Source organism: Xyrauchen texanus, chromosome 11 (assembly GCF_025860055.1).
Source record: "Xyrauchen texanus isolate HMW12.3.18 chromosome 11, RBS_HiC_50CHRs, whole genome shotgun sequence".
Lineage (NCBI taxonomy): Eukaryota > Metazoa > Chordata > Actinopteri > Cypriniformes > Catostomidae > Xyrauchen > Xyrauchen texanus.
Genome location: NC_068286.1, coordinates 45,457,164 through 45,482,767, shown reverse-complemented (window position 1 = coordinate 45,482,767; position 25,604 = coordinate 45,457,164). Strand labels below are relative to the sequence as shown.

The window sequence follows — 25,604 nt, the reverse complement described above, 5'->3', positions numbered from 1 at the left end:
CGAGAGAGCGTGTCGCCCTTATTACACTCCCCGCGGAAACAAGTGAAAGCGGAACGAATATTACCAACATCCAACACAATGAAAAGGAAGGAACATACATATAATAAATCTTTCAAATATTTAGTTACTATAATAGAGTGCATTGCTAAATAAAATAATTAACACAAATAATTAAATTAAATGGTGACAAACTAATAAAAAATTTCACTTTAAACGTAATTACACCAATGGGTTATCAGTTCAACTTCAGTTTGACATTAAGCCTCATTCTTTAGGACTATCATATATACAGTAAAGAATAGTTTGTATAAGCCTACTAGTTTTTAAGGCCTAGAATAAAGAGTAACATTTGTATTTTAAAATAATATTTTATGTATACTGAATTATTGACTGACAGCAAACACTAGGCAACAACTATCCCTGACAGGGAAATGTAGTTAACAGTGACACTGAGCAGAAAGCTGACATATAACCAGTTTTGACAGAGCTGCTAATAAAAGTTAAATGATCAGCATCGATTGATGAGATGAATATTGGAGATCGGTATCGGATGTTAAAATCCTGATTGGAGCATCCCTAATATTCAAGTTGACTGTTGCTAAAACTAATGATGATGATTAGTGGGCTGAGATCCTGTCACAAAATTGACAAAAACATGTACACGGTGGATGGTAACATTTGGATATGAAGAAGACTTTGTTTCACAGTTTATATATTTATATGTTTGTGGTTGAACTGAAAAAAGGTCTCAGTTTGGTTCTTTTTAAGAGGGCTCAAGAGTGACCCCAGTAGCCTTTTTGCAGTTGAACATGTGGAAAACATCACCATCATAATCGCAGTTCAAATCGCAATCGCAATATTTTTCAAAATAATCGCAATTATGACTTTTTGTCCAAATCGTGCAGCCCTACGTTCTATAGCTTGGTATTACTTAAAATTCCCAACTTAGCCCCGGTGTCCACATATGTGGACATCCGCTTTTAGGAAAACCGTTTGCTCTAGAATAGTTACAAATCAAAAAGAGAAATGGAAAATGCACACAGCAGTCACTCGGGGGTCTCAGGAGGTCTGCATTCACTCTAGTTCATTTAAATGGTCCTGCGGTGTGACAAATACATTTGTAAAAGTGCAAATATTCCATGTAGTCTTTCAATATGAGGTCATAAATCTGCATGGTAAATAATTCCAAAAGGATTAGCAAAGTGCTGTTTAGAAGAGGTTTAGATTGCAAATATCAGCTTCCCAAAAGTGTTTCATGTCAACTTGCCATATGTTTTGAATTTCATAAAAATGGTTTCTACAGTGCAATATAAAACGCTCATTATTAAACAGAGGCTGGTGGGACACATGCTCCAGCAGATGCTTTCATCATCAAAGGGGGACAAACTCTAAACGCCAGAACGGCATGCACGAGGCCTCTCACTTAGTGTTGTTGGTTTTGATTACATGAATGCACAAACAGTGCTGCATCCTGCTGTCATAGGTCCATGTATGCATTGAAAACCTTGTGAATATGAGCCATTTTAATGTAATAAATCAAGTACATCATCTGTTATAGGAACGATTTATGATTAGATGTGGAGCAGCTGCTCAAAGCATGTCGAGTGAGCGCGTTCGAAGCAAATGGAGTAGTCGTGTTCCAGTGAGGGCTCTGCTTCTCATTCTTTGAATGTCCTTCAAACTAAAATAATGATTCAAATGAATAATACAGCTTCCTCATCTCTATCTTTTTCTCTCTCTTTCTCTTTCACTCGCTCGTTCGTCCATTTTTATACACACTCAGGTCAGGAATGGAGAGCTGCTGAGTGTGTGGACCATGTTTTAAGGTAGGAAGTGTGTGTGTGTGTGTGTGTGTGTGTGTGTGTGTGTGTGTGTGTGTGTGTTGCAGTCTGATTGAATAAGGAGGTCAGTTAACAATGGCGATGGGATTTGGAATGGCCTTCTGAAGGGCTTTGATTATTTCAGTCCCAACAGGAAATTGAGAGCTATGATCCCAAGTGTGTGTAAGCGTGTTTATGGTTTTATTTGTATCCATTTGTGAGGTTAAAAGGTTTTCAGTGGGCTTAAGTCATCATGAGAGAATTATTGCAGTGTAATGTCACAAGTGTGTGTGTGTCAGAGCGTGTGTGTGAACGTACTTAGCTATAGTTTGAGCTAAATATGTCAAATTCCTCCCTTTGGAAACATTCGGGGCATCCTTATTTGGATGAGGTTTTTTTTATTATTCTAAACATGCAAAAAGTGTTTTCATTTAGAGGTATAAGGTTAGTCTATAGCTATTATAATTAGCTTTACTTTAAAACAACAGAAATGGTTTGTCCCCATTTAGATAGTTAAGTAAACGTGTACATTATGCGTGTATGTAATGTAATGTGCAATGTGTAATCATCATTGACTAGTACATTTTTGTTTTTACTCACCAGATTTTGACGACATGTAAGCGTAATGCAACTTAAAACTGAAAAAGATATTAAACAAACCGAGAAGGGCTCAGCGAGTAAAGACGCTGACTACCACACCCGAAGTCGCTAGTTTGAATCCAGGGCGTGCTGAGTGACTCCAGCCAGGTCTACTAAGCAACCACTGGCCTGGTTGCTAGGGAGGGTAGAGTCACGTGGGGTAACCTCCTTGTGGTCGCTATAATGTGGTTCTCGCTCTCGGTGGGGCCACCACACGTGCTACGTCTCCGTGGTTACGTACTCAACAAGTCACGTGATAAGATGTGCTGATTGACGGTCTCAGACGCGGAGGCAACTGAGATTCGTCCTCCGCCACCTGGATTGATGCGAGTCACTACGCCCCAACGAGGACTTATGGGGCGTTCACATACAATGCGGAAAAAAATTTGACCGCAGGATTAAATGTATGATTAAAGCCACGTTCGTGCCAGTAACGCGAACCCGCAAGTATTCCCCCTTCTCTTCCGGAAAAGGACAGGAGGGAGGGGCTTCTACGACAACTTATCTTTCCGCCATCAACCATGGCCGATATCACAACGATTGCTGCTCTGTATCTGTTGTGGATGTCCCAGATACGTTGATGTTGTGTCTTACAATTCCGGGTGCACACACACCGCTACAACTATTTTATCATCCATTTTTCCATATTTCTTCTCCTACTATGTCATTACGTCAGTGACATCCGGACAATCTCAATGCTGATATTAAATACAAAATTCGCGCGAACACGCTAATGAAGCGATTTCGCTTTTTCACTCCGCGCCATTCGCTGCATTCTCTCCGCCCGCTGCGAATCCACGTCTATTCGCCTCTGCATTGACTTTGCATGTAATCGCGCCGTGGGAAATGCCCGATTCGCGTTGTATGTGCATGCACCATTAGAGCGCATTGGGAATTGGGGGAGAAAAGAAAACAGAAGGGGCATCATATATATATATATACACACACACACACACACACACACACACACACACACACACACGTTGTGTTTCCATGTTTTATGGGGACTTTCCATAGACATAATGGTTTTTATACTGTACAAACTTTATATTCTATCCCCTAAACCTAACCCTACCCCTAAACCTAACCCTCACAGAAAACATTCTGCATTTTTACATTTTCAAAAAACATAATTTAGTATGACTTATAAGCTGTTTTCCTTATGGGGACCGACAAAATGTCCCCACAAGGTCAAAAATTTCGGGTTTTACTATCCTTATGGGGACATTTGGTACCCACAAAGTGATAACACTACACACACACACACACACACACACACACACACACACACACACACACACACACACACACACACACACACACACACACACACACACACACACACACACACACACACACACACACACACACACACACACACACACACACACACACACACACACACACACACACACACACACACACACATTTTAAATGTAGAAAGCTAAAGAGTGGTGGTGGCGTAGTGGGCTAAAGCACATAACTGGTAATCAGAAGGTTGCTGGTTCGATCCCCACAGCCACCACCATTGTGTCCTTGAGCAAGGCACTTAACTCCAGGTTGCTCCGGGGGGATTGTCCCTGTAATAAGTGCACTGTAAGTCGCTTTGGATAAAAGTGTCTGCCAAATGCATAAATGTAAATATTTCACATTCTGTCAATTCATATGATGTCGTGAAATTGCATTTTTAATAATGATACAAGCTGTTGCCTCTTTTTTACATTTTATACACATTTTTTTAACAAAATATTTACAACACTGGAATCTAACAATTAACACAGAATTACACACATGGCAAGTAGGCTATATTTTATAATTAAAATTTATAATTACGTTATAAGAATTATAATTGAAGTGCTTCAATTTCAAAACAACTATGCAAAAAAAGCATATCAAACAAACAAAAAAAACAAATCCTTGCATAGATACAGCACGAGCCTATTTGTTAAATTCTTTAATATTTACAGTGCTTTCTGAAGTTAAAATATGTATGATTGTGCCTTTAAATATTTAAACTGGCATTTAGAAGCATTTACACAGACTGTTTACTGCTGCTCAGAGCATACATAATATGAGATTCATGTTTTAAATATACTATTTTGAATATAGAAATATTAAATGAATGAATATATGAAATTATATCTTAAATATGCAAGCTCTATCATGACAAAAACAAAGTTCAAGGCTGTTCTGATGTTGGCTTGAGCGGGATTAATGCTGCATTGCGTCTTTTCTAGTGGTCGACCGATATATCGCAGTGGCTGATACATTTTCCCGTTTGGCCGATTTGTTTCTTGAGGGCGCTGAGAATCGGCTACTTGCTTGTGAAGTGACTGAGACATGTAAACATCCAGTCATGGTTCTTTTTCTAATTATGTGCCATCGTGTTATTACAATAATAGACCGGTGTTTAAACGGTCCGCATATCAGAGCCACGGCAGACGCGTTTGGGCTCATAATGTTAAAGCGCTCACCTGTTTCATTCTCCCTCTCTCTCCTCAACAGTTCCCTGTAACTTTTAACTGACTTGTCTAATGATAAAAAGGCAAATATCAATAAAACTAATATCATATACGGTCTGCAAATATGCACATATCTCGATTAAACAGATGTAATAAACAAACCTCACAAAAGTTGCGCAGCATCCTGTGGATCGTTAAAACTTAAACTGTCAGGAGATTACTGTTCACAATGGATCCGCACAAGCGTGTGAGTGCAACTTCAAAGTAAAAGCGCTTCACGTGCACTGAGTAAATGTCTTATTCTCTATGCACTGTATGTGCAATTGGTTTAATTCGTTATATTTTGAGAAAATGCGATTGTTAATGCACACATGCCATTCCATGGTTACTGGACTTCTGTGTGTACTGATATTTCCTTCTTCCTAATATATTTTGACCTCTAATTTTTACACCGAATTTTAAGCAGGCACAGAGCTGGATTAACTCGGTTGTGCAAAGATGCCTTAACAATGACAAAAACAGTCTCTAACTACGGGACAGGTACAGGTACAGGTACAGTGCTCTTCATGGAGCCCCACAGTCCCATAATCCCATGGATTTGCTTGAATCATAAAGTATAAATTACAGTACGACAAAGACATACATAGCTTTGTCAATATATGGCAATATCAAAAATCTATTACGCAAAACATCTCCAGCACCCTATTATCGTAAACAACAACCTATAAATGGCACGTCACAGAGTATTGACCATTTATGCGTATAATAAATGAATGTTGACCAGTTTCCTCTGTTTCAATCAAACGCTCATTCCAGCTGAGTTACATAAGCTGGAGTTGGTGAAGCCTGAACACATACAGTATAGTAGAATAGAGGTGTAGTAGAGAAGCACACCTGTTGGAAGTCATATTGATGTGGTAAGGATGTGCAGCACACTTATTTGCATGAATGGAGAATTTGCCTGTAAAATTAGCTCATTATACCCGAGTTCCCTTTAATGCCTTGTCATATTGCACAATAAAAACCGTTGTGCAAAAAATCACTCATGCATAGTTAAGAGATCATAGTTCTTTTTGGAAGCAATTTTATTCAAGTAATCCAAAATAGAAGAACAACAACAGAAACAACAAAAAGCAGTGATATATTTGGTTCCTCCTTGAAATGTAACTTATTCTGTTTTATGAATAAAAAGAGTCAACTGGCCATTTGTTCCACTGTTTTAAATGCAAGCCTCCTTCTAAGTGTAGATTAGGATGATACTAAGGGGCGGCTGTGGCTCAGGTGGTAGAGCGGGTCGGCCACTAATCGCAGGGTTGGCGGTTCGATTCCCGCCCACATGACTCCACATGCTGAAGTGTCCTTGACACTGAACCCCAAGTTGCTCCTAATGGCAGACTAGCACCTTGCATGGCAGCTCTGCTGTCATTGGTGTGTGTGTGTGTGTGTGTGTGTGTGTGTGTGTGTGTGTGTGTGTGTGTGTGTGTGTGTGTGTGTGTGTGTGTGTGTGTGTGTGTGTGTGTGTGTGTGTGTGTGTGTGTGTGTGTGTGTGTGTGTGTGTGTGTGTGTGTGTGTGTGTGTGTGAGCGTGTATTTATCACTTTGTGGGGACCAAATGTCCCCATAAGGATAGTAAAACCTGAAATTTTTGACCTTGTGGGGACATTTTGTTGGTCCCCATGAGGAAAACAGCTTATAAATCATACTAAATTATGTTTTTTGAAAAGGTAAAAATGCAGAAAGTTTTCTGTGAGGGTTAGGTTTAGGGGTAGGGTTAGGTTTAGGGGATAGAATATAAAGTTTGTACAGTATAAAAACCATTATGTCTATGGAAAGTCCCCATAAAACATGGAAACACAACATGTGTGTGTGTGTGTGTGTGTGTGTGTGTGTGTGTGTGTGTGTGTGTGTGGCTCAGTAATTAAATATTCGTCCTCCACCACCCGGATTGAGGCGAGTCACTACACCACTACGAGGACTTAGAGGTTCTCTCAATTGGGCATGCCAAAAAAATCTGGTCTCTCAGATTGCCCTCAAATCTGCAGTAGTGACAGGCTCAGGGAGACTAAAGCAGCCCTGTGATTGATTGATCACACTGATGTTGGATTGTTCCTTGCATCGATTGCTCCTGGCTGGGTTGGCACAATTCATTGTTGAAGTCAATGGCAACATTTTGTTCTTAATCAGTAATGAATGGCACAGGAAACCTCAGCCTCCAGTTGTTTCCTATTTCAGCTTTGGACAATGAGAGCTAGTTTAAAAATTAAGAAAAAAAAAAATAGCTCTTTGTGTTTATCTGAGCAATGGGTGCTTTTTGTCCAAAGTGGTCTTGATCACTGGGGTGTAATTTTTTTTCTATCTATAAACATTTATTGTGTATTCTCCACTAAAGCAAGTATTTACGGCAGATGTCTGCCCCCGTGGGCACTTATCTTCTTGCATTGTGAGGATAATTTAAACGAATAGCTCACTCATAAAGACATTTCTGCCATTTACTCACCCTTGACATTCAAACGTATTTGACTTTGTTGCTTTTGTGAAACTCAAAAGTATTTTGAAGAATGTTCGCATCTTTCTTTTACATATAATGAAATTGAATGGGGTTTAGGCTAACCAGACGTCCTGGTTTTCATTGGGAATGCTCCTGTGTATCCTGAGAATTCAATAAAACATTAAATATGTTTCCGTTGTTAGGCTTACTGCCTTAAAATTAAGTATAAATGCGGTTGTACACCAGACGAGAAGTGCCACGGCATGTCGCGTCGCAGCTAGGACAGGACGTGTCGATGTGGTGCAGGTGGCTGTCCAAAGTTTTCAGGCTACACTAGAGGCTACACTAGATGGGACCCGAGAACTGACTCGATCTACCGGTCAATTTTCGTTCCTACCTTCACCTATGGTCATGAAGGCTGGGTCATGACCGAAAGAACTAGGTCGCGAGTACAAGCAGCCGAAATGGGTTTCCTCAGAAGGGTGGCGGGCTTCTCCCTCCCATCCGTGAGGATCTCGGAGTAGAGCCAGTTGAGGTGGTTTGGGCATCTGGTAAGGATGCCCCCTGGGCGCCTCCCTAGGGAGGTGTTTCAGGCACATCCAGCCAGGAGGAGGCCTCTAGGTGGAGAGATTACATCTCCACACTGGCCTGGGAACGCCTCGGGGTCCCCCAGTCAGAGCTGGTTAATGTGGCTCGGGATTGGGAAGTTTGGGGCTCCCTGCTGGAGCGGCTGCCCCCGCGACCCGACTTCGGATAAGCGGTTGAAGATGGATGGATGGACTAAAAAGAAAGGAAGACACTAAAAAGACTTCTTTTAAATATTTTGATGAATTTTTTTAATAAAATATCACAAATTCAAAATGTGTATCTTTATACATTTTCATGCTAACAACTATCCAGTAATTACTCTTTGGAATACTCCATTCTGATTGGCCAATGGCACCATTTAGTGGTCTGATAGTGCTCAGAAACAACCGCACAGCCATATCAAATAGCTCATCCGGGTATTGCGAGCCATCGTTCCTACTTCTCGGTTCACTGTGCAATCTCTACAAGCAAGCTTATATAACGTTCATTAATAACAATATAAACGCCAACAGAACTCCAAAACCGGAGGTGGAACAATATTTTATGTTCATGTATTTGGTTAGTAGCTTCTTGTCGGGGTTTATTTTGCGATAACAACCAGCTGACTGTACATTATCCCTTATTTAAGTCTCACAAGCCTTGAGTACACTTAACAAGTACAAATTCTTGGTTCATTCCAAGTCGGACATGACTAAATAAATGACTTGCGCTTCAGTAAAAATATATGGCTGAAAAGGGGGATTCATTCGGGAGGTAGCGTTGAATGTTACGTGCTGTGGATTCAAAAGAACCAGTACATCAGAGTAATTTGTTCAGGTATCGGACTACACTGGTCATTGGGCAGGGCGGAGGGCGGAGCCGGGTCGTGATCCTACACACCCGGTCCCGTATTAGGCTAATCAAGCCTCCGAGAGGGATAAAGGTCGACTGCAGGGGATCGTGTGGGAGAGAGAGATCGTTTACGGACATGTCCGTCATTTGTGTGTGTTTGTCTTTTGTTTAAGTTGTTAATTAAAATATTATTTACATTGTCAAGCCGGTTCTCGCCTCCTCCTTTCCCTTGAACTACTTTACAGTCATACTGTGTTTTCATGCTACTGATTCAGTGGTGTTGCAGTGCCGCTCAGGATTCAGAAAACCCTGTCAGAGTATTCTTGCACAGTGTCCCGTCCACATCGGTGGATGAAGGCATGTTCAAGAATGTTCATTCGGTTCTGCTATTATTATTTTTTTAAATGGAACCAGTTCTGAATAAGTTCCGGTTCTTAGATCCCAACCCTAATAACGTATTCTCACAACGTCTTTCTCAATAACGCGACATTGCAGAGAAGTAAAAGTTGATTTGCAGAGACTTTTATTCTTGAATGTCTTTCAGCAAATGGGCTTGCTGTCTACCTGGCTGCCGTTACAATAACTTCACATGCTTGCCGTTGCTTCCAACTTTCCATAAGATCCATGTGCTGTATTCCAAGTCATCTGAAGCCATATGATAGCTTTGTGCGAAAAGCATCCTGTAGTGTTCACTGAAAATCTTGTCCACCACCATAGCTCAATATGGCACGCCAAGACACGTCACGACAGATTTGACGTTAATGCCGTTGTGTGTCTCCTAACCGATTGTGATCCACCAAGTTTGAATATGCAAATAGGATTTGGGAGTTGTGGTTAAGAGGAACATTTTGGTCTGGCTTTCACACAATGCTATGGTGTGGGCTCAATAGACAGGTCATACTATATTGACCACTTTTATGGTGACCTTTTGACTTCTTTTGGTGATGGACAGCACTCATCCCCATTCACATTCATTGCATGATGCTCTAAAGAGCAGTGGAAGGGTTTGGAATGACATGAGGGTTAGAATATGATCACAGTTTGCACTTTTTGGGGTGAACTTTCTTTAAGAACATATTGTTTATATGCATGATTTCTTTTATTTTCTGGAATTGTCATAAAGCATAAGATCAATTTTCAAACTGTCAAATGCTTTTTTTATAGACAAAATTACAAAGTGTGTATTGCAACTTGTGCATTGATGTGAGGTGAGTGACAGTGGGTGGTATATTGAGTGCCGTTGTTAAATTAAGCTGTCCTTCAAGAGAAGCTTACTGGGAGGTACCAACACTTTCTGTCACACTCCTTCTCTCCCTCTATTTCTAGGTTTTTTCTTTCTTTCTGGTAGCCATCTGTTATCCTTGTGTTTAAATCTTAAATAACTACTGCTCTTCTGGAATATTCCCCACATGGGTACAAAGGCTTCTGCATACCGAGAACAAAAAAACACACAAGAGACACGGAGAGAGAGAGAGAGAGAGAGAGAGAGAGAGAGCTGAGGGAAGAACGAGAGAGAGATAGAGAGAGAGAGAGAGAGAGAGAGAGAGAGAGAGTGTCCATTATTTTGTTTTATGGAGCTACAGAGAAATGGAAAAGAGGGATCCGCTCGGCTGAGAGATTCATCCTCGTCCAGCTTTTTGCCTAATTAGCCATTAAACTGGCGAATGAGGAAAACACTCTTCCAGTGTGCGTGCCCTCGTTCACTGCTTTGATATGTTGTTTTTGGCCTCCATCAACAGTTCATCGTCATCACTCACGTCTATAGTACAATGTTGTGAGCCCTTTACATGTGTGAACTGAGATTTCATCAAAGGGAACAATTCTTTTGTCAAGTGCACTGTCAGGGCTCATTTCTTCTGTGGAGCACAAAATAAGATATTCAGAAGAATCTTCAGGTTGGTTTTTTGTGTGCACCGACAGGTCATAGTGTGACCATGGCTGTAAAGCTTTACAAAACACCAAATAAAGCACAATATAGTAGTCCACACGGCTCTATATTCCAAGTTTGCGAAAGAAAAAGAGCAGATTGAAATTTAAGTCACTGATAATCTCACCCTCCAATGAGCTGTCAACTGTAGAACCGCTGTTATCATTGAGTCGGTGAGTTGAACAGATGGATCACACTGTGACAATTTGGCGACAGGAGGTCGAAAGTTCTGCTGCTGTTACCGAAATATGAACCCACTGCCCCCAGTGGCCAAAGCTGTAAGTGTTGTTCAGGTAAAATGTCCACAGGATGGCGCCAAAAGCAAGTTGTATTTTACAGGAGTGCATATTTGATTAACTCTACTCCCTAACCCAACCTTAAACCAGCAACCTTCTGCTTACCACTTCTGCACTTTAGCCCACCACGCCACCACCACTCTCCAAAAAGCTTGAAGTATAACGCAAGAGTCGTATTGGCTACTTTTATGCTGTTTTTTATTTCATGCTAGGAGCTCAAAAACGCTTCGAACTGTCATTGTGGGGAAAGACCTGTGTGAATATTATTCAAAATTTCTCCTTTTGTGTTCCAGTAGGGCTGGGGGATATATTGAATATTAACGATATTATCGCAATAATTTGCTGACGATGTATATTTGACCAACATCTTGAATATCGCAATGATTTTTAATGTGCCATTAATTTCCTAAAGAGCGCATCAAGAAGAGATGGGCATTTTGGTCATTTTGTCTACTCAAGTACTCGGACTAATTACTCGAGTACTCGCTGAGTACTCAAGGGGCAATTACATGTTCATAACTGTATATAATTACATGTCTGACAAACGTCTATGGCTGCTACATTGTGTCTTCAGTGTATCGTCTATTCATAATTATAGGGTGTTATCAGGCTTTTGGTGTCAAAATAAAAGTCCCAGATAAAAGTGAAGTAAACAGGACAGAAATATATTACATTTGTATAACGTAAATCTAATCAAATAAAGGGAATCACTGTGCAATACTAGTTCAGGCTGCGTAGGACCATAAACTTTAAACAGTCTCAAAAATTAAATGATCTGCAATCCTTGTTCTAATTTTCTTTTTAATGTCTTTAAAATATTGAATCTAATTGGCTAAAATGGCTTTTTTGGATGAAATTATGGTTCCTCTGGTGTATATATATATATATATATATATATATATATATATATATATATATATATATATATAAAACCCTTTGAGCCATTTCAGAGCAAATACATAATTATCGAGACATATATTGAAAATTGTCAATAGGCTGAAAAAATATTGATATTGGGATATAGTTTTTTAAGACGTATCGCCCAGCTCTATGAAAAACGAAACAAAAAGGCGAGTAAACAATGACAGAATTTGAATTTTTGGGTGAACTATTATTTTAGAAGTCACGAGTTTGATTTGTGGTGCTAGCATACTATTTGGCCCACTGTTGTGCATTGTCTGTCTGTATGCGACGCGCATGTCTATATTGTTGTGGCAGGGCGGAGGGCCGAAATCTGGGAAGGAGGAGGGATGCGCCGTAATGGAGTTCTCACCGCTACCATCCACCCGACAGGAGCAGTCGCGGCCATCCGCCGGAGGACGGAGGAGCCCGGCGGTTTGGAAGTGGAGGAGCGGCAGCCGACCGCGAGAGGAGGAGGGACTCCCAACCAACCGCCTGGAGTGGTTACCGCTGCCAGGGGTGGAGGAGACCCCTACCGTCCACTAAAAACTTGGCGGGGCATTCCGTCCACCAGGGGTCAGAGGCCTGCCTCCGATCCGTCCGGCTGTCGTCCAATAGAGGGTGGAAGAGTGGCTGAGGACCAAGCTACGGCATGTGTTGACCTTTCCCTCTCTTTTTAATATGATTTGTCAATTTGGCACGATCGCTGTTGCGGCGTGTAGGTGCCACACTTTTTTTTTTCGTTTCCCTCCCCAGGTCATCCTCATTCAGGTAGATGCGGATGACCTGCCGGCAGACGGTGCGGAAGGCACGCCCCTCCCCAGGAAAAGAGGGGCGGATGTACGTCATGCCGGGGTCTCCCCGGCCTGAGAGAACGAGGGAGGAATGTTGCAGGGCGGAGGGCGGGGCCAGATCATGATTCCACACACCCGGCAACCTAATCAGGCTAATCAAGCCTCAGAGAGGGATAAAGGCCGACTGGATGCTCCAGTGCAAGAGAGAGAGAGTGATTTATGGACAGCTGTCCGACACCTTTGTGTGTTTGTCTTTTTGTTTCAGTTTTATATTAAACTATCATTTATATTGTCAAGCCGGTTCTCGCCTCCTTTCCATGAATCCCTTTACAATTGTATTGAGGTATATTGAATGTTAGGTATTGTTTGTGATAATAGTGCTTGGCCTTATCATCGTGGTTACACACAGCTGACTGGTCGCCAATGGACCAACACCCCCATTAGTTCTGCTGTGTCAGGGATGTGTGTGTATGAATGTGTGTCACGCTTATGCTGTTTTCAGGATACAACTCTTTAATTTTACGCATGACGGAACTGAATGTACTGCTGTAGTGTATATCATGGAAACACACACACACACACACACACACACATGTAACATTAACTTATATCCTATGGCTGCCACAGTTCAGCCTGATTTATTCAGGCCTGGCTCAGGTTTAGTCTCACTGGGGCGAGTAACTCAAGTTGATATGTGGAGTTCATTCTCTGGGATTATTGTAAAGCATAAGAACACTTTCCAAATGGTAGATTCTCAGATCCCATTTTTTTTTCTTCCAGGGTGTCCATTTTGAAATGAAATCGAGATGCAATAATGTCCTCCTCTAGATTCTGTAGTAGCCTACTCGTCTTCATCTCTATATCTTGTCTTTCTCTCATGGCTTTCGCTTTCCCTCTCCCTTTCACTCGTACCTCCTCTCCTCTTTTTCCTCGGTAATCTCTTGTTATCGCCTGGAGCTGCTTCAGCATTCTGCTTTCTCTCTTTCTCTTTCTCTTTCTATCTATGCACATTGAGCCATGTCCATGATGCTCGTTGCCTCCAGTCCCATAATACACCCAATTACAGAGGGAAATAGGGAGCGAGAGAGAGATAGAAACAGAGCGAGAGAAACATGACCACCCATTGTGAGAGAGGGAGAGATTGAGTGAGAGAGATGAGAGGATAGAGGGATGGGTATAGAGGACATATGCGGTGTTATTTTGTCAGAATGAGGGCTTGAATATCAGAAATTGGGTGTATGGGATGTTTGGGCAGCATCGATGCAATTCACCTTATAATGGTGGAGCATATTGTCTCTCCTTTCACGGATGGCACTGTCAACATGCGTGCATATAGGACAAATCACAAGCAATCATGTCCTCCTGCTGCCAGCTGGAGCTTTAGAGGAAAATAACGATAAATGTATAAACAGTGGACTAGAATGAGAGACGGGGAAAGAGAAATGTATAACGAAGGATAATGCTGAATGCAAAGAAAACAAACTCCACAATGTTTTCGGTAGAACAGCATTTAAGAAGTGGAGCTTTATTCATCACTGTCTTCCGAATACATGCACACAGACGCTTATGTTTCGAACCCATTACACACTGAAAGACGGCATTAAACAAAAGCTCTGTGGATTATCAATTTTTCCGAATGTGGCTCTAAAGAACATTAACCATAGAATAGGCAACAAATGGATGTCTTCCACAGCGCTTTTAAATGGGAAGGTAGAGTGCGGTTATGTACAATGCTCTAAAAACCTTGAATCAGCATCCACCCACATAAAACGCTCTCTTGTCCAATGACTTGATCTGCTGGCTTTCATGTTGTCATGTTCCCTCCCAGTGGTGGTGGGATAATGGTTAAGGATCAGGGCTGGTAACCGAAGATTGCTGGTTCAATTCCAGGAAGGAGTGACACAGGAAATGGGGTGTTAGTGAGTTCACAGACCTGCTCGATTAGTACTGTGCCCTTGAGCGAGACACTTCACACCAGGCTGCTCAAGGGGAAATGGCTCTGCAATTAAAGCACTGAAAGTCTATTACGTGGTTTATTTCCAAGAAACGTTGCTATATTGGATGAACTGCATTAAATTGATTTGAATTTGTGAGTTAAGCTTGCCAGTGCAAAACAATGCGACAGTGCCAGGGTGGGTGGTTGCCAGGGCATTTTGAAGGTGCTCTGAGTGGGTATTCTGCACATTGCTTTGCGGTTGCTATGGTGTTGCTAGGTGATTGTTAACTGGTCCAAAAGCTCACCGCTAAGTCTCAAGATATTCAGTATCTCTGTTCTCCACCCCCAAGTCCATGATATTCTGGTCCCTAGAAATGCAAATAAATAAAAATAAATACATATATAAATAAATACATACCGGATTGATGGATTTTCTTGACTTTCGGTTCCATTATCTGTTTTCATACTTGCATTCTACTGGCAATGCGGACACAACACTGTTTTAAAATAATGTGCTACCATTCAGCAACACTGCTATTGAATCAGCAATTCCCTAATGAATTACCATTATGAGCCATTTCTTTTGAATCTACAGCACAAAACGTAGAGCCCAACCACTCTAGTCCAATTCCAGAATAAATGAGCCGGTTCTTATGAATCTACAGCGTGAAACAAACAACACTTCCTAGCGAACAAGTGACTTTTATCAGCCTGTTCTTTTAAGTGGTTTAAAAACCTTCTGAACCGCAAGTCGTTCATTTTGTCACATCCGACTTGAATTGCATGGTTGTTGATAAGATGAGTTGAGTTTTGTTGTAATTGTTATTAAGCAGCTTAAGGGAAAGGAGGAGGCGAGAACCGGCTTGACAATATAAATAATAGTTTAATGAAGAAATAAATGAAAAACATCCAAACATAAACACACAGAGCAGCTGCCTGTAATTCTCTCTCTCTCTCTCTCAAACCGTCGTCACCGGCCACCTTTATCCCACGTGCGCCCCATCAGGCTCATTGGGGCGGGGCGTGTGTTGTTCCAGCCCGGACCCGGCCTCCTCTGCTCTACACTCCTCATGGCGTTGCCTCAGGCCGGGGAGCCTGCATGTCGGCATGACGTACACCCCCCCCCCCTCCTCTCCAGTGGGGGGTGTCCCTTGCGCTCCGTCTGCTGGCAGGTCATCCCCGTCTTGCTCGACCTGGGAGGAGGCAGGAGGGTAAAAATAACAACAAAACAAAATAGGCGAGGGATAAAGGCCAACATGGAGTGACAGAGAGAGAGAGTAAAAAAATAACACTCACCGGTTCTCTGATGCACCGTCACGTGGTCCCCGATCACTCCTCCACCCTCCCCGGGCGGACCGGAGTCAGACCGACCCCCAGTGGCAACCCGTGGGGAATCTCCTCCACCCCTGGCAGCGGCCCTACCGATCCAGGCAGTCGGGGAGTCACTTCCCTCCTCCCCTCGCGGACGGCGGCCCTCTCGACCCCTCCGCATTTCTGGGGGACGGCAAGGTACTCCTCCGCCCCTGGCAGTGGCTCCTTAGCTCCAGGTGGTCTCCACTCGTGGACAGCGGCCGTTCTCCGCGTCCGGGCAGTCGGGCTACTCAGTCCCCCGGCAGATGGCAGAGGCACTCCCCTGGGCAGTGTCGAGGACTCCGCGATGGGCATCCCTCCTCCTCCCGGGTTTTGGCATCAATGTAAAGCGGGTTAAGGTGAAGGAGGAGGCGAGAACCGGCTTGGCAATATAAATAATAGTTTAATGAAGAAATAAACTAAAAACACACAAACATAAACACACAGAGCAGCTGCCTGTAATTCTTACTCTCTCTCGAACCATCGTCACCGGCCGCCTTTATCCTTTGTGTGCCCCATCAGGCTGATTGGGGACGGGGCATGTGTTGTTCCAGCCCGGCCCCACCCTCTTCCTCTCTACACTCCTCCCGGCATTGTCCCAGCCCGGCCCTGTCCTCCTTCACTCTACACTCCTCCCGACATTGTCCCAGCCCGGCCCCGCCCTCCTCCGCTCTACACTCCTCCTGACGTTGTCCCAGCCCGGCCCCGCCCTCCTTCACTCTACACTCCTCCCGGCGTTGTCCCAGCCCGCCCCCGCCCTCCTTCACTCTACACTCCTCCAGACATTGTCCCAGCCCGGCCCCGCCCTCCTTCACTCTACACTCCTCCCGACGTTGTCCCAGCCCGGCCCCGCCCTCCTTCACTCTACACTCCTCCCGACGTTGTCCCAGCCCGGCCCCGCCCTCCTCCACTTTACACTCCTCCCGACGTTGTCCCAGCCCGGCCCCGCCCTCCTCCACTCTACACTCCTCCCGACATTGTGCCAGCCCGGCCCCGCCCTCCTTCACTACACTCCTCCCAACGTTGTCCCAGCCCGGCCCCGCCCTCCTTCACTCTACACTCCTCCCGACGTTGTCCCAGCCCGGCCCCACCCTCCTCCGCTCTACACTCCTCCCGACGTTGTCCCAGCCCGGCCCCGTCCTCCTCCCCTCTACACTCCTCCCGACATTGTCCCAGCCCGGCCCCACCCTCCTTCACTCTACACTCCTCCCGACGTTGTCCCAGCCCGGCCCCGCCCTCCTCCGCTCTACACTCCTCCCGGCGTTGTCCCAACCCGGCCCCGCCCTCCTTCACTCTACACTCCTCCCGACGTTGTCCCAGCCTGGCCCCGCACCTCCTTCCCTCTACACTCCTCCCGACGTTGTCCCAGCCTGGCCCCGCACATTTCCGAAATATACGTCACTGTTTTTTTCATCATCGGCAACCTCAACCTCTTCTATGAGTTGTGTGAATGTCCCGATTGAAACTGCACCCGGCTGATGCAGACCCTGTCACGGGACGCTCGTCCCTCGAGCGCACACGCTTAATGCAGCTAGACTATAACATGATGGCTCGAGATTTATTGAATCATAATATTACCATTATGAAATATCATAATTATCATAATTGAAGAAAATTGGCAATACGCAGCTTTATTCATAAGAGAGAGTTTGTTTGTGAGTTAAAGATGGATTGAAGTGAACAGAAAGGTGAGAGAGGAAGTCTTCGCCCCCATTATACACGGCAACAAAATATGTTTATGATTTGTTTTTGTTTTGGCTTGTTTTCCAATATAAATATCCAAAACTCATTTAAAACAACATTTAATTTAGCAGCTATACTGCAGAAGAACAAATTGTTATCTGAGAATGTTGAATATAATATTATAAAACCTGAGAAGCAGCATATGAGATATTTAGATTTTAGAGAACAGATCTTGAATATATTTAGTCTTAACTGCACTCGCCAATTGAAAAATACACTTATATGCAAAATACACTTACTGTATATTTAAGATACATCCTATTAAAGCAAGTCTCAAGTAAATGTATTTAGTTTTAGGGATTTTTAGACATTTTAAAATGGAAAACAAGACAAAAACACTTGATAATAATAGGATGTTTTGCAGTGAATTTCTTTAGTGAATTAAACTTATAAAAAGTATTTTTTCCCTTTAATTCAGTGAATGTCATCTGGAGGTATTTTTAAAAGATTATTTTTTTCCTCTTTATTGTTAGTAACCACGTTTAATACAACCTTTTGTGTTGGGCACCAGCTGAATAATCGGTTTAAAGCTAACGATTAATCGTTGCAATAATCGTTAGATTAATCGATTAGCAAAATAATCATTAGTTGCAGCCCTACTATGATCCTGAAATTCATACATAAACTCACGCACGTAACAATGGGAGAGTTTATTTGTGTTAACATGCCAACAAACAACATGAATGACGAGCTTGTGCCCGTTATTACACTCATTTGCACAGAACGGGTAAAAAAGTTGAAAATAATGAAGAGGCAGCGGCTCGAGAGACTTGGGTGAAGTTTTTATTCTAATAATTGTTTTGTCTCCTGCTTCCCAATGTCTTTCTCTCCTCTTGTGCTCTCTATATATTTTTATTAGGACTGCCAATCGATTACATTTTTAATCAAATTAATTACATGGTGTCCTGATTAATTACTCGTGATTAATCACATTTAATCGCATATACAATTATTTGCTGAAAAAGCCCCTCATATAACAATAATCAATATATAATGATGAAATAATGATACATAGTTAGCTTTAAATATTTAAAAATTCTCTCTCTCTCTCTCTCTCTCTCTCTCTCTCTCTCATATATATATATATATATATATATATAACAAATATTCAGATAATAAAAATGCATTACATTCTTGTGGCAGAAGAGTTAATCGTTGATAAGACAATATAAAAGTGACACTTGTTTTTTTCTGTGCCTTTGAACAGCAGAATAATCAATAAGGAAGAGTGTTGATGTATCAGGATATGTTTGGAAATTTGACTGTGACTCTTTGAATCAGATCGAATCATGAGGTGCCTAAAATTGAAAACCCCTATTGTTCATTCACCGCTATTATAGATCAAACATTGAGCATCAACCTGAGCGCCCGCTTTGAATAAGTGTTGCCTTAACAAGCACCACAAATGATTGTTTCCATACAAGTTTCCCACACACTTCAGCCCCGCCCATTTGTCTGTCTCAGTTCAACCAATCAGGTAATATACCCCCAAACTCATTGGGTGGCATTGTTTGAGCCAATGTTGCACTGTCAGACTCCTCAAACAGAGAACAGAGAACAAACCTCCACAGTGAGAAGACTTTACCAAGTCAACCTCCAAAAGACTTACTTAAAGTTGTCTCTGCAAATTAAATTAAAAAATGCACGCTGCTCCTTTAAGCCATCCCGTGTGATAAAATATATTCAATGGTGTTCAAATGAGTGCTTACTGAAACGATTGCTTACGTTCAAGGTGGCTACTGTGTACCATTTATTTATATACGGTACATGATTACATAACTTGCTGTTCATAATGCTGTCAAACCAGTGGAAACTGAGTAAATGTGTATTTCAGGGTGAGAAAGCATGGCATTTGAAAGGCAGGATGCATCCTTTACTCTAAAACGAGTGGCAGGTGTTTCCAACCTCTCTCTCTCCACACACACACACACACACACACACACGCACGCACGCACGGGTTGTCAGGACCTCTGTCTTTACAGGCCACTGAGCTAAATGCTAAAGTGGTCCTATTGTGTTCCATTATTCGACTCTGCCAGGGGTGCAGGAGCCTTTGCGCGCAAAACAATACACACACCGCCAATACAATGAGGCCGAGTGAACTCCATTCCTCTGGGGCAGTCTGAGACAGACCCTTGACTGCTGAGTATGTGTGTGAGAGATTGTGTTGTCTAAGGTCTGTGTCGCAGTGTTTAATTGTACAGCGTATCGTCTTAAAGTGCTCTTTAGACTTGCGCTATTTTCTCCACCTTTTCTCCGTCTCTAAGAGGTTTCGGCTGTTGATAAGCAAGCAGAACCCTGCAGAATTAGGCTTCAGCTCTCCAAGGCAAACGTCCATTCTGACACGGAGTACATAAAGTCAAGCTCAAACACACACACACACACACACACAAACACACAAACACGCACACACACACACACACACACACACACACACACACACACACACACACACACACACACACGCTGCTGTGGGACTGTGAGAGTATTTGTTGTTAGTAGCAGGGCTCTTGGGTAGAGCTGCCTTTGGACTTGTTTAATTCCAGGAGGGAACAGCACACTATTAACAATAACTGCTCACCAACAGAAAAACAACCATATTAGAGATGAACAGAGGGAGTATATAAAACAAATAACCCGTTCAATAAGTAAAAGCTGTATGTATAGCTCCATATGCTGTTTTATAGTCAGCTCTATGTTCCATATGTTCAACCCATAGACTGTAAAAAAAAAGATGGATGACGCCCCTTCGCTCTTTTCCATTGGTGAGAACTGAAGCCGCCAGTGTCCCGATATGGCGCTGACATCTTGGGACTTGAGTCTGCGCAGTTGCGATTTCGGGACCAGACCTGTGCAGTAGTGAGCAGGAAGTAAAGCCGCGAAATCAAGGCCCCGCCCTCACTCTCGCTGAATCAATCGCAAGCACACGCCCCTGCACTTTTGACTTTTGACTTATGACGGTGTGAAATAATTAATTATAGAAATTTAGATATTAAATTTAAAGCTCCAATCTCCTCAGTCCTCCGAAGATCCCGAAAAAAAGTCTGTTGGTGCTTCAGTGACTACTTCGCTCAGAGAACCTGTCAATCACAGCTGTCAATCATGATGTCACAGCAGCGTTTTTATAGCATCAAATAACTAAAAACAAACTTATTTTGAAAACAAACACTTGAAATGACATCAACGTGATAGAAACGACAGTAAATGACAGAAACTATCTTTGGAAAAAAGATATGTGAAGTGTAATTTAATTGTTTAGTTGGTCTCACGTCCCGTTGAATAACATGAGGAGGCGGGGTTTATGACCTATACTAGGACCAGTCACCGGGGGGCGATCGAGACGTTTTGGCTTCACTTTTGAGGGCTTGTGCGGCACACTTGGTTCAACCACACCCAGCTATACATAGTAACTCTTGCAGATTTGGACTCAAGGATGCCTTTGTTAAGTGCTAGAACATATTCGTGTGTGTGTGTGTGTGTGTGTGTGTAGGATGCATAATTTAGTATAGCATCGCGCCCTGTCTGCACACCAAAACAGCGGCAGCATTGAATATTTCATCACACGGATTCTGCTTTTGCTGTAACAGTCTTTGAGCTGTATATGTGTGAGGGTGAGAACTTTTGACACTGTACAGCCCAACTTCCAGGAAGAGCAAAGCTGTGTTATATTTACACTCCACAAAGAATGCATTCCTTTATTTCTCTCTCTCTTTTATTTTCTCTCTCAAAATAAAATAAAAAAATCCTGCATTTTATTGCAGGTTTTACTCTTTATATACTCTCTCTCTCTCTCTCTCTCTCTCTCTCTCTCTGTCTCTCTCTCTCTCTCTCTCTATCTCCCTCTCTATCTCTCTCTCTATCTCCCTCTCTATCTCTCTCTCTCTCTCTCTCTCTCTCTCTCTCTCTCTGTCTCTCTCAAACTCTGTCTCTCTCTCATACAGTGTGCATATAAATTTAGGCCCGGCATGAAACATTAGTGAACTGGAGGAGAAAACACGTAAATATTTCACTACTTCACCCAATTCTACAATAGTGAATATTCATCTTAAATAATTAATGAAATGCTCTTAATTATCTGCTCCATCATGCTGAATCAAGCAGAGCATGTTGAACAGATTTAGTAATGCATAATAAGAAGGGCTGTTAATCGTTATTTGTTTTTAAATCAAATTAATTACATGAGATGCTGATTCATTAATCGAATTAATTGCAATTAAAAGCATTTACAAAATGTTTGCTGAGGTAGGCCCTCAAATAACAATAATTCAATATATAATGGTTCAATAATTATAAATAGTAATATTAAAATAATATCCATCCGTACGTCTTCTATTGCCGCTTGTCCTGTGTAGGGTGGCGGGTAGTGCTGGAGCCTATCCCAGGTGACTGGGGCCGAAGGCAGAGGAACACTCTGGACAGGTGGCAGTCCATCACAGTATTAAAACAATAATAAATATATTATACTGTATATTATAAATATAACAATTCAGAAAATGAAAATGGGTTACATTATTGAGTCATACGGGTAAAGCATTTATAAGACAATACAAAAAGTGGCTTTGGAAATGAATAATATATTGATTTCCATATTATTCAACATATGTCAATGTCATTTAGTCCACAGGAACCCATTTTGCAAGGACTTTTTTTAGGATGCATCAATGCACACATGCATCAGCTGGATGCTTTTGGAGCGTCTCTATTTGGTTGCATGATGCATACTAAACAGCGTTTTTAGGTCACTGTGAAAAGTTAAATGTTGTTAGAAACTTAGAAAGATACGTCTAGAGATCTCTGCATTCGGAATTGCGCTCCGTCCAGCTGTGTTTGAATGCAAGAACGTGTTCTCATCTTGTGCTGTCTCTAGTGTCAAGTACGTTTGAGTTTGGTTTGTTCTCTGTACAGCTGTGCATTGCTTAAACAGCTCGAGTTTCGCTTACTGCCCCCTGCTGAAAACAGTTGGTACTTCAACTTTAAATTACTCTGATGGTATTAATATTCCTTATTATGGTCCGGAGACATGATTAATTGCATAATATTTTTTTAAACCTTATTTAAAATGTTTTTCTCCCATTTTTCTCTCCAATGTGGAATGTCCTCATGGTGGCGTAGTGACTCGCCTCAATCCGGGTGGCGGAGGACGAATCTCAGTTGCCTCCGCGTCTTAGACCGTCAATCCGCGCATCTTATCATGTGGCTTGGTGAGTGCGTTACCGTGGAGATGTAACGCATGTAGAGGTATCACGCTATTCTCCGCGGCATTGACACACAACACACCACTCGCCCCACCAAGAGCGAGAACCACATTATAGCGACCATGAGGAGGTTACTCCATGTGACTCTACCCTCCCTAGCAACCAGGCCAATTGGTTGCTTAGGAGACCTGGCTGGAGTCACTCAGCACACCCTGGATTTGAACTCACGACTCCATGTGTGGTTGTCAGCGTCTTTACTTGTTGAGCTACCCAGACCCCCTCAACATTATATAGATTGAACATCTCATACTTTAAAGAATATGATGGTACTACAATGGTTCATGTCCAAAAAAATTATTATTTTTTTTTAAATTATCCTGCCAAATGGATTGACATCTTTTGTTGTCCCATATGTGATACAATACGGGGGCGTTCAGCAAAAACGTGACCGTGGTAACCTTGCAGCAATAAACGTATCACATGCCACATGTCCCATTTTCAAACCGTTGTCTGTGACGATTGTGCTATTATTTGGATAATGCCCTCATAAAAACATCCATTGCTAAACTCTCACATATGGTGAACTATGACAACTTATGACCGTGCTAGTGTAACCGGACATGCATGACCCTCTCCAGCGGGATTCGAACCGGTGTCTCCGTGTCTGACGGTGTCAATCGCCAGTGCGCCTCTTGAGGCCACAGGAGTGAGATTTACACACTGCACAGCACGTACCAGCTTGCTAACTTTACACTAGCAATAGTGACTGTAGTCTCAACAGAACAATCCGATCTGTCCACATATATCATGCAGTTTGGACAGTCAGTCTAAAAAATTGGATTTGAGAAAAAGACTTATGTGCCCACCTACATGTGCCTACATGTGCTTGTGTAGAATTTCATTTCAAAATCAGCATTGGAGCATGGATTGAAACGGGTGAAACATAGCAAAGGTCACCTCTGATGTTTGGTGATAGATCTTAGCTCGCAGTCTGCATTCCAGTTCATCCCGAAGGTGTTCAGGAGGATTCAGGTCTGGGCTTTCTGCAGGCAAGTCTAGTTCTTCCACACCAGACTCTAAACCAATTGTTTACAGACCATAAAGCACAGCTTAAAGGGATAGTGCACCAAAAAATGAAAATTCTCTCATAATTTACTCACCCTCATGCCATCCCAGATGTGTATGACTTTCTTTCTTCTGCTGAACACAAATTAAGATTTTTAGAAGAATATTTCAGCTCTGTAGGTCCTTATAATACAAGTGAATTGTGGCCAGAACTTTGAAGCTCCAAAAAGCACATAAAGGCAGCATAAAAGTAATCCATACAACTCCAGTGGTTTAATCCACGTCTTCCGAAGCAATATTATAGGTGTGGGTGAGAAACAGATCAATATTTAAGTCCTTTTTCTTTTACTTTCACCTTCTCCTTCCTGTGTTTTTGGTGATTCACATTCTTCGTGCATATCGCCCCCTACTGGGCAGGAAGGAGAATTAAATATTGATCTGTTTCTTACCCACACCTATCATATTGTGTCTGAACACATGGATTAAACCACTGGAGTTGTATGGATTACTTTTATGCTGCCTTTATGTGGATTTTGTGCTTAAAAATTTTGGCACCCATTCACTTGTAATGTGAGGACCTACAGAGCTGAAAAATTATTCTAAAAATCGTCATTTGTTCTGTGGAAGAAAGAAAGTCACACACATCTGGGATGCCAATAAGGTGAGTAAATCATGAGAGAATTTTCATTTTGGGGTGAACTATCCCTTTAAATATTGATCTGTTTCTTACACATACCCAGGACTGGACTGGGAAGAGAAATAAGCATGGGATTTTACATAGCAACTAGCCCAAAGGTTAAGGGGGGGAGGGGGTGGGGTGGGGTGAGTTGTACGCTGTCCTTTTCTGCATATCGCAGCACTGTTTTGTGATCCGTTCTGCATAATGCGGCAGCTCATTTTAGCTTATTGCGGCCCATTCGGCCCATTACTCCCGATGGCCAGTCCGCCCCTGATCGCCCCCAAAGTGTGTCGGCCCACCGGGAAAATGCCCGGTATGCCAGATTACCAGTCCAGCCCTGCATGTACCTATCATTTCGCTTTTGAAGATATGGATTAAACAACTGGAGTTCAATTGGTGACTTTTATGCTGCTTTTATATGCTTTACGGAGCTTCAAAGTTCTGATCACGATTCATTTGCATTTTTGGACCTTGAGAGTTGAGATATTCTTCTGAAAATCATTCATTGTGTTCTGCAGAAGAAAGAAAGTCATACACATCTGCGATGGCTTGAGGGTGAGTAAATGATGAGAGGATTTTCATTTTAGGTGAACTGTCCCTTTAATCTACATTAGGCTTGAGAGACTGAATATGTTCACATCCTGAAGCTGTGCTGTTCCTTTAGACTATCCACAACACTATCAGCCCCAGCGTCTCTTTAAACCCACGGCACGCATTCATTTCTGGCCATATCAGCCCTTGGTTGAAGGAGCGTCTAGCCTGTAGCTGACTCTAGATGAATGTTGGGTGACAGCACTGTGCCAGTGCCCCACTCTGCCCAATGAAGTGCCCAACAGCCAACAAATCAGGACAAAGCACTTCAACAGTGAATACACAAATTTGCCATGCGAAA

General features: G+C 42.5%; 2 protein-coding genes across 2 annotated transcripts in view; both read left to right on the top strand.

The window, feature by feature from the left end:
* The window catches only part of LOC127652091 (adhesion G protein-coupled receptor L3-like), a 156,878-nt gene that overhangs the window by 5,961 nt on the left and 125,313 nt on the right, over positions 1-25,604 (top strand). The gene's annotated exons all lie outside the window — the stretch shown is intronic.
* Positions 1-25,604, top strand: part of LOC127652078 (histidine-rich glycoprotein-like) — a 133,654-nt gene that overhangs the window by 54,255 nt on the left and 53,795 nt on the right. The gene's annotated exons all lie outside the window — the stretch shown is intronic.